Raw genomic sequence first — 12,177 nt, 5'->3', positions numbered from 1 at the left:
CCTCTGCATTGTGGCCTGAATTTTCCAAGCCGCAGCTATCTACCCTCTGCTTAGCCACGGGCTCCTGGCCCTAGGCCTGTCTGACTTTGTTTGCTGCTGCAAAATGAGTTTCCTCCCCCCTTGGGGAGGCTGAGCAGTTACAAAGCTGTCAGTCAAGGACACAGCTCCATTTCCTCTACCTTGAGGGTTGAGGTGAGCACTCACCCCCTACTGAGTTACCTCTCTCCAGTCTCTGAACAAATATTTCTTTTATGCTGAACGCTGGGACCCACCTTACCTCTCAGGACCCCTCCTCACTTCATCTTTGAAGACTTCTTCAATGGTAAAGTCCAAAAGAGATGTTAGAATTCACCGAGGCTCATGGTAAACATGAGACTCGCCCAAGGCCACGGCCAGGCAAGTTGTCAGGTCTCTGCGCAGACGCCCAACCCCGTGGGATTTCCCTGACCTCCTTGTGGCTTGGGAAATTAGGACTTCAACTTCACTCTCCTCAAACCAGAACGCTTTACATCCTAGGCACGAGGAGCCAACAGGTGAATGGCCTTACTGGGCCCAGGGAGGGGGAGGCATACACCCCACCGACCATCATGCCGACACACATGGTATTTATCCTTCGCTCATTCTGTGGGGATGTGCTCGCTGATGAGCTGTGGAGCACATCCAGAATGTTTTTGGAGCTGTTAGCTATTATGTCCTAAAAAATAATAAATTGCACACTGTGGCTCTGTTGCGTTCCCTCTTGCTTTCAAAGCAAGTGGAGAGCTAAAAATACCGAGCTCCTTCCCGGGCCCTTATCGTGTCAGAGTTACCACCAACGGGAGGGTCCCACTGGTCCAGAGCCCTTGTTTACTTTGAAAAGCTCACTCAGCGCCAGCTGAGAGCCCTCTTGGCCCCCGTGCCTCCCAGAGGACCCCTTCCCGGGCTCCTTCCTGCAGACACAGACAGCGGGCTGCCCGTCATGGGCCGAGTGTGGAGCTGTGCCCCCAGCCCGCCGCCTGCCTGCTCCTCGGGGCCACCAGGTCTGCGTTTATTATTCCAGATGATAAAGCATACTGTCCTGGGGAGTTCAAAGCCCCAAATAACACGGCTGCCTCATGGGCAGCAAAGTTGTGGTTGTTTATTTCCTAGAGCAGCGGCCAGCCTCTGGCTCCCTCCTCACCTCCCCCTCTTCTCTCTTGCTCCCCTTTCTTTCCTTCGCCAGCCCTATTCCCCATCGTCTTTTCTTCCCTTCGTCTTTCCCTGTGTTTTTGTGCAGGGATCCCGTGAGGCAGCTCCGTAGAAAGCAGTTGGAAACCCCCGGGTTACCTGCTAAGGGCCTCCTTGGCGCTGATAATGCAGAAGAGCCATTCTTTTCCATTTTGTTTCGGGCCACACATTTCACGTAGACTTTATAAGACAGACTGATAAATGTCCAGGTTTCATACCAGGGGATATAAATCCTGGGCCCAGCCTGCCTCGAATATTAATAAGCTAAAAAGCTGGTCAGAAATGGGAATATCTGTACGTAACAGAATGGACCAAAAATTAGACAACTGTAACATTCCTAGACTTGTCATCTTGAGAAAATTCTTTTTCTGTGGGACTTTGTTTCTAAGAAAGTCTAAAGGGGCTAGGCATCCTTGTCTTGCTCTCTCCTAAGAAAGACTGAAGGTAAGGTGGGAATATTCTTTAGGGCCCACTCAATGCTATCGTGATACCATGGGCTACCTGTGACCCACAGTGATGGTAAGAATGAAACAAGATTATGTGCACAAACTCCTTCACAGGCTGGCAAGCCCAGATAAACATTAGCTGCAATGATGACTTGCCACTAGGCAGGTCCCCCAAGTAGCAGGTGGAGTTGGGGATGTGCATGCGGAGACTCTGTCAGGGAATGCTCTCAGGATTCTCTGCTACCCGGGAGGGCGGCAGAGTCCGGCAGAGGAAGACGTGGGCTACCATGCAGCCTCAACAGTGGTCTCAGTCAACATTATAGAAAGCTCTAAAGTGGACAGGACCTTTCAGTTACCCCCAGTTGGGGGAAGGAAGCCAGTATACCTGACTCACAGAGTTCAGTCATTGGATGTGGGGTGCCCGAGGAAGACCGTGTGACCTTAGGAGAGGTAGCTCTCTTCAGCTGATGCAATCCTTGAAGGGGAGTAAGAATTGAGGGCTGTCTGCTGGCAGCCCTCCCAGCAGCTGGAGGAATAATTCCTTAAGTGTAGAGGCGAGGTCTGGGCCGTGTATCCCAGTGTCCCCGACATCATCATCATTATTACATAAATATAGGGATTTGTTTTGTTTCTTCATGTGGCTGAAAAAAATCTGATATTGGCTGAAGAGCCTGTAATTAGAAATGGGGAAAATCTCTACCTAACCAGCCAGCAAGGAACCACTGATCAGCAACTTCTCAAAGGAACACTGCTGACGGACTGATCCAGTGGGCCCACAACAAAGAATCCTGGTTTACAAGACCACTTATAATAGCCTATTGATCTTCCAGCCATGTACTCTCTGTCACCCCCTACTGGCCGGTTCTGTGCTCTGTCTCTACAGTTCTTTCCTACTTGCCTCTTGTACCACCAGATCGATCCCTTAAACAAAACCAATGGCTTCTATTGCCTAAAGAAACAGTCAGGGCTTGTCTTCACAACTGCTCTAACTCCCCCTTGGCAGCCTCATTCCCTACCCCTCCCTCCATCACTCCATCTCATGACCCCAGCAGCACCCTACATTCCAGGAATGGCACCTGTCCACATTTTCCTCATGATGCATTCCTATATATTTTTTGAAGCCTGGCCCAAATGCACCCTCCCCCCACTGTCTTGCATGCACCTCTGGATAACACTTAGGGTGCTGTTGATGGGTGACTACCTTGGCTTCATAGCCAGTCAGGCTTAGTCTGAATCAAATCCACAGTTTCCTGACTTTAGGCTGTTCTACAAAGTCTCCTAAGGACCTTACACTGTTTCCTCATCTCTCTGATCAGAATAATCAAAGGGTCATCCTTCACTTCAAAGGACTGTTGTGAAGATGAAGTCAGGTGATAGCTGTAAAGACCTGGCAGAGAGCCAAGCCTGGAGACTATGCTCTGCTCCAAGTTGGGGTTTGTGCAGAGCAGTGTCCATTTGGGCATTCTCCGTGCACAGAGTTGGCACAGCATAGGTATCTCCTTTAGTGGACTGTAAGTTCCCTGAGGGCAGGGTTTATATCTCTTCACGCATGATCGCATCCCCAGTGCATAGCTCAGGCCTTAAATAATTTCTAAATAAATTTGAAAAGTAGATATTCTGGAGATGTTGAAATAAATGAACTTGAACTCCTCAAGGTTTCCAAATGCGGAGGCCCTCTGTGTCTTTTTTTTTCAAGAAGAGTAAAATGAAATAACATGGTAATGAGCCCTGGAGCCCTGGCGGATAGACTGAAGGAGGAAGGACTGGCCTGCCATCATGATTAACACCCCATCTTTCTTCTCATTTCGAGGCAGCTGCACTCCTAAGTGATGCTGGACAAGCTCAGACTAAACACAGATACATCACTGTCTCCATGCCTGCTTCTAATGTGTCCACATCAAACTCGGGAGAAGGCTCCTGGGGGCAGTAAATGGGACTGAGACCACCTCGAAGGAACTTTGAACCTGTGGACCTGTCATCTTCCTGTCACTCTCTCTGGAGTGGTTTCAGGACAAGTCCATGGGGCAATGACTCTGTTTCCATCTGATCACTACACCCCAACTTCATGACCTGGGTCCAGGCCAGCTCACCAGACCCTCCTTCTAAGAAAAGAGCAAATTGTATGGCTGACATGAATTCCCCTGAGAGAAGATGGTCACCTCTTGGCTTCTTTAATTGTTCGTCAGAAGGAACATTTATGATATAATGACGGGTGTTTGGAGGAACTCACGTTCAGACAGTAATTTGAGGGGAAAGAAGAAAAACTCTGAAACGCTAAGGAAAGGACCAAGAATATCAAAGATTGCACTCTCCTCTTTCACTCGATATTGAACAAATATTTATTAAGTGTCCACCTTCTGCCAGACATGACTCTACACCCTGGAGGTCCAAGGAAATGAGGCATCAACTATGCCCACATGATGCTCATCGCTGACCAGGCAGGCAGTGTGATAAGCCCTGTGGTCAGTTACATTCACTTGTGGGTCACAGCCTCCCTGCAGACTTGGGAAGGCTCCCAAGAACATGGTAATTACGCTGGATACTAAGGGGTCGTCTTGGCGTTACTCGTGGAAAAACTGTGTGAGAAAGCACAGAGGTAAACAGAGCATCTGTTAGGAAAAATGACAAGTCAGTGGCTGGAGTACTGCGTGTGCAGAAGTAGGCAAAGGCCCTACAATGGAGGGACACAAAAGCCATCTTGGGACATCCAGATCCTAAGAGCACAATAGAGCCAGTAAAGCAAGATTCTAACCACAAACTTGACCGAAAGTCCACTGTGGACGACATGCCGCCACATTCAACGGGAGTCCCCCAATTTCCACATCCTATGCTGGCCTTGTGCACACTCTACATTAGCAACTGAATGTAAGAAAGCTGAAAAAAATATCTTTCAGCACTTGTTCAAGCCTGAGGAAGTATGAGAAATAGAGACCGTAATGGACTAGTGTGGTTAATTTTATGTGGCACTGAGCTGGGCTGGGTGAGGCTGCACACATGTTGGGTCAAATAGTAATCTAGATGTTGCCATGAAGCTCTTGTGTAGATATGATGAACCATTATCACCAGTTGACTTGAAATAAAGCAGATTATCCTCCATGTGAGTGGGCCTCATCCAACGAAGTAGTTAAAGGCCTTGAGGGCAAAATTTGAATTTCCCAGAGGAGAGAGCATTCTGCCTCAAGCCTGTAACACGAACGCTGCCTGAGTCTCCAGTCTGTTGCCCTGCCCTAAGGATTTGAGCAACCCTTCCCTGAACTTACAGGCTGCCAGCCGGCCCTGGAGACTTCACTTACCAGCTTCTATAATGAATGAGCCAATTCTTTAAAATTAATCTCTCAGATATAGAAAGATGGATGCTAGAGGAGAATGCATGTGTACATATATGTGCACATGTTTGCATACTTGTACTGTTGGTTCGTATTCTCTGGAAACCTGGCCTACAACCAGGATTCCGGAAACACCTACCAAACTACCCTCTTAACTTCTCGGAGTCCCTTGCCTCATCGGCATAATGGGGACTAACCTCTCCCTCCCGGGATGACTTGGAGGATTAACTGGGTATGTAAAGCCACTCAGCGCTGTGGCTGGCACGTAGTAGGTGCTTCAGATTGCTTCCTTTTCCCGATTCATGCTTGATGGACAGGAAGGACACATACCCAACGAAAGGGCATCTTTCTGCTGACACAGGCTGCCCTCGACGAAATCTGATCTAGAATGGAAAGTACTAAACAAATAAAGAGTCCACTCTCTATAGTATTGCCACCATGATGGATGGCCGCTCCAAAGGCTATGTCTCAAGAGTTCACAGTTGAGAAAAATGTTCGAGCTTGATTTTCAGTGTGTGTGGAAAATAAATTGTATGACAAGGGTGGCGACATTTGGACGGGGAGAGGGCTTAGCTGAGGAATTAAACCTGTCAGGAGCCTCAGAATGAAAATAACACAGAAATGGAAGGTGAAGGGGGCATATTTGGAAAACTTGACAAGTGGCACAATGGGAGGAGAGGTGGCATCTGGAACGGGATTCAGCCCATCAGCCGTTCCTGCCACTACAGCCGTGCTCCGACCTCAATAACTCCGCAAGGTGGGAAGGAAAAAATATGAGCCCAGGTTCTAAAGCTATGTTATCACAACTGGCTTAAATTATTTTCCCTTGCTTAATTGACCACACAGCAAACACCGAATAAAAGCAGACAGCTTTTATTTTTCTTCTTTTAAGGAAAGCTTTGCCTACTTAATCTCTCAAGTTCCTGTCAGCAAAGCTCCCAACATTAGATATATCCGAGACCCAGAGGGAGAGATTGTCTGGAATGATGTCCACACAGCGCAAGTAGAAAACCCAGGTCTGTGAGCTGCCATCCAGAGGGCTTCTATGAGGAACCACAGAGCACTGTCTAGGCAGGGGTGGCAAAGAGCTTGTGCTCAGCGTACTGACTCTGATTGATAGCGCTTGGGTGAGGAGTGTGAGAGCACATGCAGGTTCAGCCTGAAAGAGGCTCATAATCGATTAGGGACATCTGTCATGGGAGACCGCAGTTCTGCAGAGAGGCCAAATATTTGTCATTCCTTACCTGTCCAACATTTCCTTCCCTGCCCCCCGCCCCACATCATAGATCAGCCAAATACCGCCATATTAGGCACACTGAGTGTTTTTATAAAGTTTTATTGGAACACAGCTCTACCCATTTATTTGCATATTATCTACAATGACCTTTGGTCTACAACCACAGAGCTGCGAGTCTGTAACAGAGACCGTGTGGTTCACAAAGCCTAAATTCTATACAAACTGTCCATTTATAGAAAAAGTTTGCCAATCTTTGTTCTTGGGTACACTGATGCCTTGATTCCAGTCAGATAATGAGGTCATTCATTCATAGCTTACTTAGAGCATATTTACTGTTATGTCTAATGTGTTCTAATGTACTCTTTCTATAATATATAACATAGTTACATATACTATGTAATATAATCTCGTAATTTATACTATAAGGGCCTTAGAGTGACATAAATATCATCCTAAGGCTGTTTCCCTTCATAGTATCTCAAACCATAGCATAATCATCTGGATATATATGTCATCCTAAGGCTGTTTCCCTTCTTAGGCCTGGATTGGCTGCCAAGGACCATCTGGTCTATATGCTTCATTGCTCACATCCAGCAGGGAAGAAGAAAAATCTACTCCAGTAGTTGGGTGGTGTCTCATGCCCAGACTAGCTCTATTAGGACCGACCTCTAAAATGCAGAGGGTAGCAATGTCCCTGAGCTATGTGGGAGAGCGATGAGTGCTTACCCAAAATCAAGTTTCAGGCAAGAACAAGGAGAGAGGGATATGGACGCTTGGACAACTGGCCGGCCCACCTCCATGGCTTCTGCACTTGTGTAGAAGAGTGACAGTGACTTCTCTGGAGAGACCAGGACAGAAAGAACAGAGCAGATTGGAGCAAATATTGGAAGTACAGGGATGTGGTATATCAGGTGTGACAGTGGTAGGGTGGGAGCAAGGGGTCGCCCCCTCATGTTTCTGGCATGGGCAATTAGGCAATGACTGTGACCATTAACGTGCAAGAGTGGGAAGGGTCAGGTTCTATAGCTGTCGTCACTCCTGCCTGCCCACTAGAATCACTGGAAAGCTGTCAGAAAATAATGGTCAGGGCTCTTGTCCAGACCAATTCAATCAAAAGCTCTAGACAGAAGCCTGAACACTGGTGTTTTGGAAAACTTCCCCAGGGAGTTTGAATGTATAGCCTATGTTGAAAACCAAGGTTCTAAACCATTCAAGTAAGAGGAAAGCCAAGAGATGGTCTAGCCAATCTTATTAGTAAAAGACAACCAACCAACCCTGACTTTTGCCTAATGTCCCATGCTTTGCCCCATTTCCCTTCATTTCAGTGAGCTGTGCTTGGAGGTTCGTGGAGTGTAAAGAAGTGGGCTTGGTTAAGAAAAACCAAGGTTAGTGGAGGATTCACCCTGGTGTAGTAGGAAGAGTGTAGATTCTGGAGTCAGACACGCTGAGGTTCAGTTTCTGGCTCTGCTACCGTGAGGTCCCTGATGAATGTCTCCTGGAAAGGGGGACTAGGTTAACCAAGAGAATGTATACAATGCCCACAGAGCCCCTGGGAGACCCTTGGAAATTATTAGCACCTTTCCAAGCACGTTTGGGGGTGATTTCCAGCAGGTTGGGGACTGGAAGGAGCCTGGGCTGGGAAACAATTCTACAACTGACCTGGAGGCCTCTGTCAAATGATCTCTGTTGGCCAGGAGCACACAAATGCACAGGCTGATGGGCTCTCAGGATTTCAGGTCAGGTTTTCATAATCAAATGACATCTCTTGCCGAGCTGACTGATCCCAGAAGAGAGCCCAATCTAAATTTAGAGGGTTTCATAGTTCTCTCAAAAGTCCAGAAATGTGATTTGTCTCTGGGCCCATAGCTTCCAAGATCCTTTGTAGTAGCCAAGCTGACCATGGCTTCCCCACTCGCTGCATTTTGAGCAGTGAGTTACTGCCTCTCTATAGTCAGTTTGGAAACTGAGAGGTGCACCGGAGCCATCCAGCTTTCCATGGGAACCAGCTGTCATAGGAGAAGACGTGAGTCATTACGAACTTGCACACGTGCATGTATATGTGTGTCCGCACCAGAGACTCACTCGTTCCTTCTACGAGAATCACCAAAGGTGATCACAAAGTCACGAGCAGCCCAGAGGAATGGTGCCAAGTAAGCATGAGCCTGGGGCCCCCTGGCCTGACTCATGACCGTCGACAATCTCGGCAAGTAAGTGCACATCCCGCTTCCCTCATGACTTTCCCCGGGGGACCTTTTGCCTGAAGTTTCAAGGTCAGGAAAAATACTTTTCATCCACAGGGAAAAGATTCAAGCTCCTTGGCAGGGGAGAAAAAAACTAAAAAATGTGAAAACAGAAATGGTCTTCACACATGATACCTGGATTGAAAGTGACATTTGTCTGGAAGGCCACAGGACCAACAGGCATGGAGCACTTCCCGTGTGTCAGGCAGTCAGACTGCAAATAGAAAACAACAGAGTAAATTCACTGAACGCTAATTTCTTCAACTCAGCTCCATCTTGAATATGTGCTGCCTACGTGTTGAGTTATAAAAATAATTAACAGCAAACACTTATGAATCCCTGAGCTAGACACGGGATTAAATCTGTTACATACACTACCTCATTGAATGGCACAATGCTCTACGAAGGAGGTAGAGTCTAGACCCTTGGCACAAGTGAAACGGAGGCCAACTGAGGCACGTCTGTTAGATTTCACACACGAAGAGCAGAGTCCATACCATAAGCGCCAGCTGCCTAGCTCCAAATCTCCTTGTCCCTCCCCGCTCCCCAAGAAATGGGGACACTAGAATGGTGAAACTCGCAGTGGCAAAGCACCATCCTGAGCCTGGAGTTTCCTGGCTCCTGGGCCTCTAGTGTTTTGAACGTCTGACTTAATATGTCCCATAAAGTTTGAAGCAGGCCAAATGGCTGAAGAGGCTAGCAAATTCCCGAGGCTTCAAATGAAGTGCTTGGCCATCATCTTTGGTGAGCAGCAGCCCACAGAATGGTGAAGGCCAGTAGTCCAGAATGGAGGTCATAGTGTATCTCTTACTACGTGCTGGACACCTTATCATACATCATCATCTCCAGTCATCATGAGTCTGTAAATTGAGCAGAATTCTCTCCACTTTATAGGACGTGAAGACCCACAAAGTGAAATTACTTGTCCAAGGGCATTTAGCTGCAGTATGAAAGTTTATATTATATTAGAACAGTACTTTTTTTTTCCTACTATACCAAAATTCCTTGAGGTCAGAAGCACACATTGATAGTTTTGTTATCTTATCACAGTTCCTGGAACAGAGCAGAGGCTGGATAATGGAGAGTTTGTTTTTCTTTGATGCTGATAATATTCATTAAGGACATGCCTGGCATTGTGCTTAAATGCTTTATATTATCTTTTCAGGGTTCACACTAAGCCTGTAAGATAGATTTTGGATATACTTTTAGGGCAGGGAAACCTACTAAGTAAGGCTGAGTTTAATGGTCAGTACACAGCAGATACAGAAATTAAATCCTGGTTTGTGCAACCCCAATATTGTGTGTCATCCAAATTTATGCTACTCTGACTTTTGGGAGAAGAGCAAGAGTCTGATGGCCGGAATTGCCTAATATTAGTGTCCTTTGTGCACTCAGCGATCTGCTTCCAGTAGCATTGCTGTACCTTGCAAAGAGAGACCCTGGAGGCTCATGGCAGAAACTGGGTTTGCCAGCATTTTCCAGGCCATTTTGGGGTTTCTAGAGACTGAAGTCAGAATTATTGGAACTCGGTGCTGCTTATGAACTATTTTTATACCTGGAATGTGTTGGGAGCCAGCTGGCTGCTGCCATAGCTCAGATATCACCTGGTGCTTTTTTCAGAACAGGGTGAATAAATCACATGAACAGCTAAGCCAGACTGTGTCTGTCTGGGTCTGTATCTGATAAGAAGCTCTCAACAAGTAAGCTGTGTTCCACTTTCTACAGAGCTGGCCCTGTAAAAAGCAGTGGACAAGTGGATAAGAATCACCAGATTTCAAAACAGGAAGACCCATCCAACCCCCTTGCTTTATAGGTAGAGAAAGTGAGACCTAGAGCCTTAGGCTGGTATATTGGGTTGCAGGATGTGTAAATCAGTCCAGCTCAATGAAGAGTGGTGTATCATAAATACGGAAGGATGTTTTATTGAACCCACTTGGAGGACAGACAAACCAGATCACAGGAACCGGAAAGCCCTCCCCCTTGTGACAAACAGAGATGCAGGGCACAGATCCTCCATTCTAGAACAAACTTGACATGTTACCTAGGAGAATTCCGTCAGCAGGCAGCTTCCAGCTCACCACTCCTCAGAGGGCCTGCCATAGCTATAGAGGTCAGCCCCCTCCAAGGTCATGGCCTTGCTGGAGTGGTCCACAGTCCATGAGTAAACTAGGCAGCACATAAAGGCCCAGTCACTCAGACTGACAAGGGACAACACTGAGAGGTAAACACAGGACCCATTGTGTTGACTAAAGCTTGGTTGGACCTCTATCGCAGGTCAGCTTCTTTTCACCTTGCTTCCTCTCACTTCCTTTCACAGATGCTATTCCTTCATAAACACCTTGTACTCCAAACTCTGAGGATCTCCTTTAGAGAACCCAACCTGCAACACCCTGACTCTCTGGCCGAATGGTGTTTTCTTAACTCCCTGGTTTATCTGCTCTATTCAGCAGCCCCTTTCCCTCTAAAGCCATCTTTGATTCTTCTTCATGCATATAACCCATGTGGCGACACCCCGCATGGCTGCCTTAGCACCTGTGGCAGACCACGTTTTCCACATGAACTACCACAATATTTTCATTCCATCATGTCCTTCTATAAACTTGCTAGCCCTGCTCAAAAGGCAGTCTATCTCTCCCTCTGATGAAGCTGGGCAGGGCTTTATGACAGCCTCAGTAAATAGAATGCATATCATGAGTGACATTGAATGACATCTAAGGCTAAGTCATAAAGGCAATATGGCTTCCACCCAGGGTTTCCCTTTGGGCATGCTTACTTTTAGAACCTAGTCACCATGCTGCGAGGGGGCCCGAAATAGCCCATGTGGTGAGACAACGTGGAAAGTAACCAAGGCCTCCAGCTGATGTCCAGGAATAGCCAGACATGTGAATGAAAGAAGCTTGAGAGGATTTCAGCCCCCAACCTTTTGTATCTTCTAAGACCCCAGACGTGGTGGTATAGATATAGTTGGTCTCACTGTGCTCTATGTGAGTTCCAGACCCTAGAAATCTATGAGCATAATAGATGGTCATTGTATACCACTGAAGTGATTTCTTTCACAGCCATGGTAATTGAAACAAGCCCCAAAGTTCACAGGACTCTTTTGACTTGTTTCCCACAGCCAACCAACTCCACCTCAAAGTCCCAACTCCAAACTCCTTGGAGAAATTGATTATACCAGGGTGGACACCTGACTCAGATTAGGCCAATCAGCTGTGGCCATGTGACCAGAAAGGCAAGTCTTCAAATTTAAAAGTCTGTTCCATTTGGGATCTTTTCATCCACTAAGATCTTACCTCATGTCTTGTGTGAGTTACATGTTACATGAGCTAGGGTGTTCACAGAGGTGACTAAGACCTGGTCCAGCTAGCATAAAGCCTATATATAGAGGAATCAGATAACGAACAAGAAAAATGTACTACCTTTTCCTAAGGTGCCTTGTCTCCGTGATAGACTACTAAGAGCACCTATTTTGTGGAGGGTCAAAGTGTGGCCACTGAAGAAATGACCATCATAGTTGCTTTATCCAAATTGAGATTCAGCAAGCATTTATTGAGCATCGAGTCTGAGTCTCAGGGGCCATGCCACAGGATATTTACGTACAGATGATCCTGTATGATGAATATTTGAATCTCCCACTGGGCCTTAAACATCCCAGGTCCAAAGAGATGACAAAATTGCTTGAGTTTGAGCTCAGACCTGGACCACTGTTTACACTTCCAGTG

At 46.8% G+C, this 12,177-nt stretch overlaps 1 long non-coding RNA gene across 2 annotated transcripts; it reads right to left on the bottom strand.

Moving 5' to 3' along the window:
• Positions 1-5,935: 5,935 nt before the first annotated feature.
• Positions 5,936-11,235, bottom strand: LOC144244452 (uncharacterized). Of its 2 annotated transcripts, XR_013338949.1 has the most exons (6): positions 10,497-11,235; positions 10,011-10,188; positions 8,591-8,669; positions 7,618-7,710; positions 6,942-7,053; positions 5,936-6,189 (listed from the first exon to the last, which is right to left on the bottom strand). It is a non-coding gene; the product is annotated as an uncharacterized LOC144244452 (long non-coding RNA). The 2 variants fall into 2 exon arrangements; XR_013338948.1 differs by having other exon boundaries at positions 8,591-10,188.
• Positions 11,236-12,177: the final 942 nt, after the last annotated feature.

This window comes from Crocuta crocuta, unplaced genomic scaffold (assembly GCF_008692635.1).
Source record: "Crocuta crocuta isolate KB4526 unplaced genomic scaffold, BGI_CrCroc_1.0 scaffold168, whole genome shotgun sequence".
NCBI classification, from domain to species: domain Eukaryota; kingdom Metazoa; phylum Chordata; class Mammalia; order Carnivora; family Hyaenidae; genus Crocuta; species Crocuta crocuta.
This window is presented reverse-complemented; position numbering and strand designations above follow the sequence as displayed.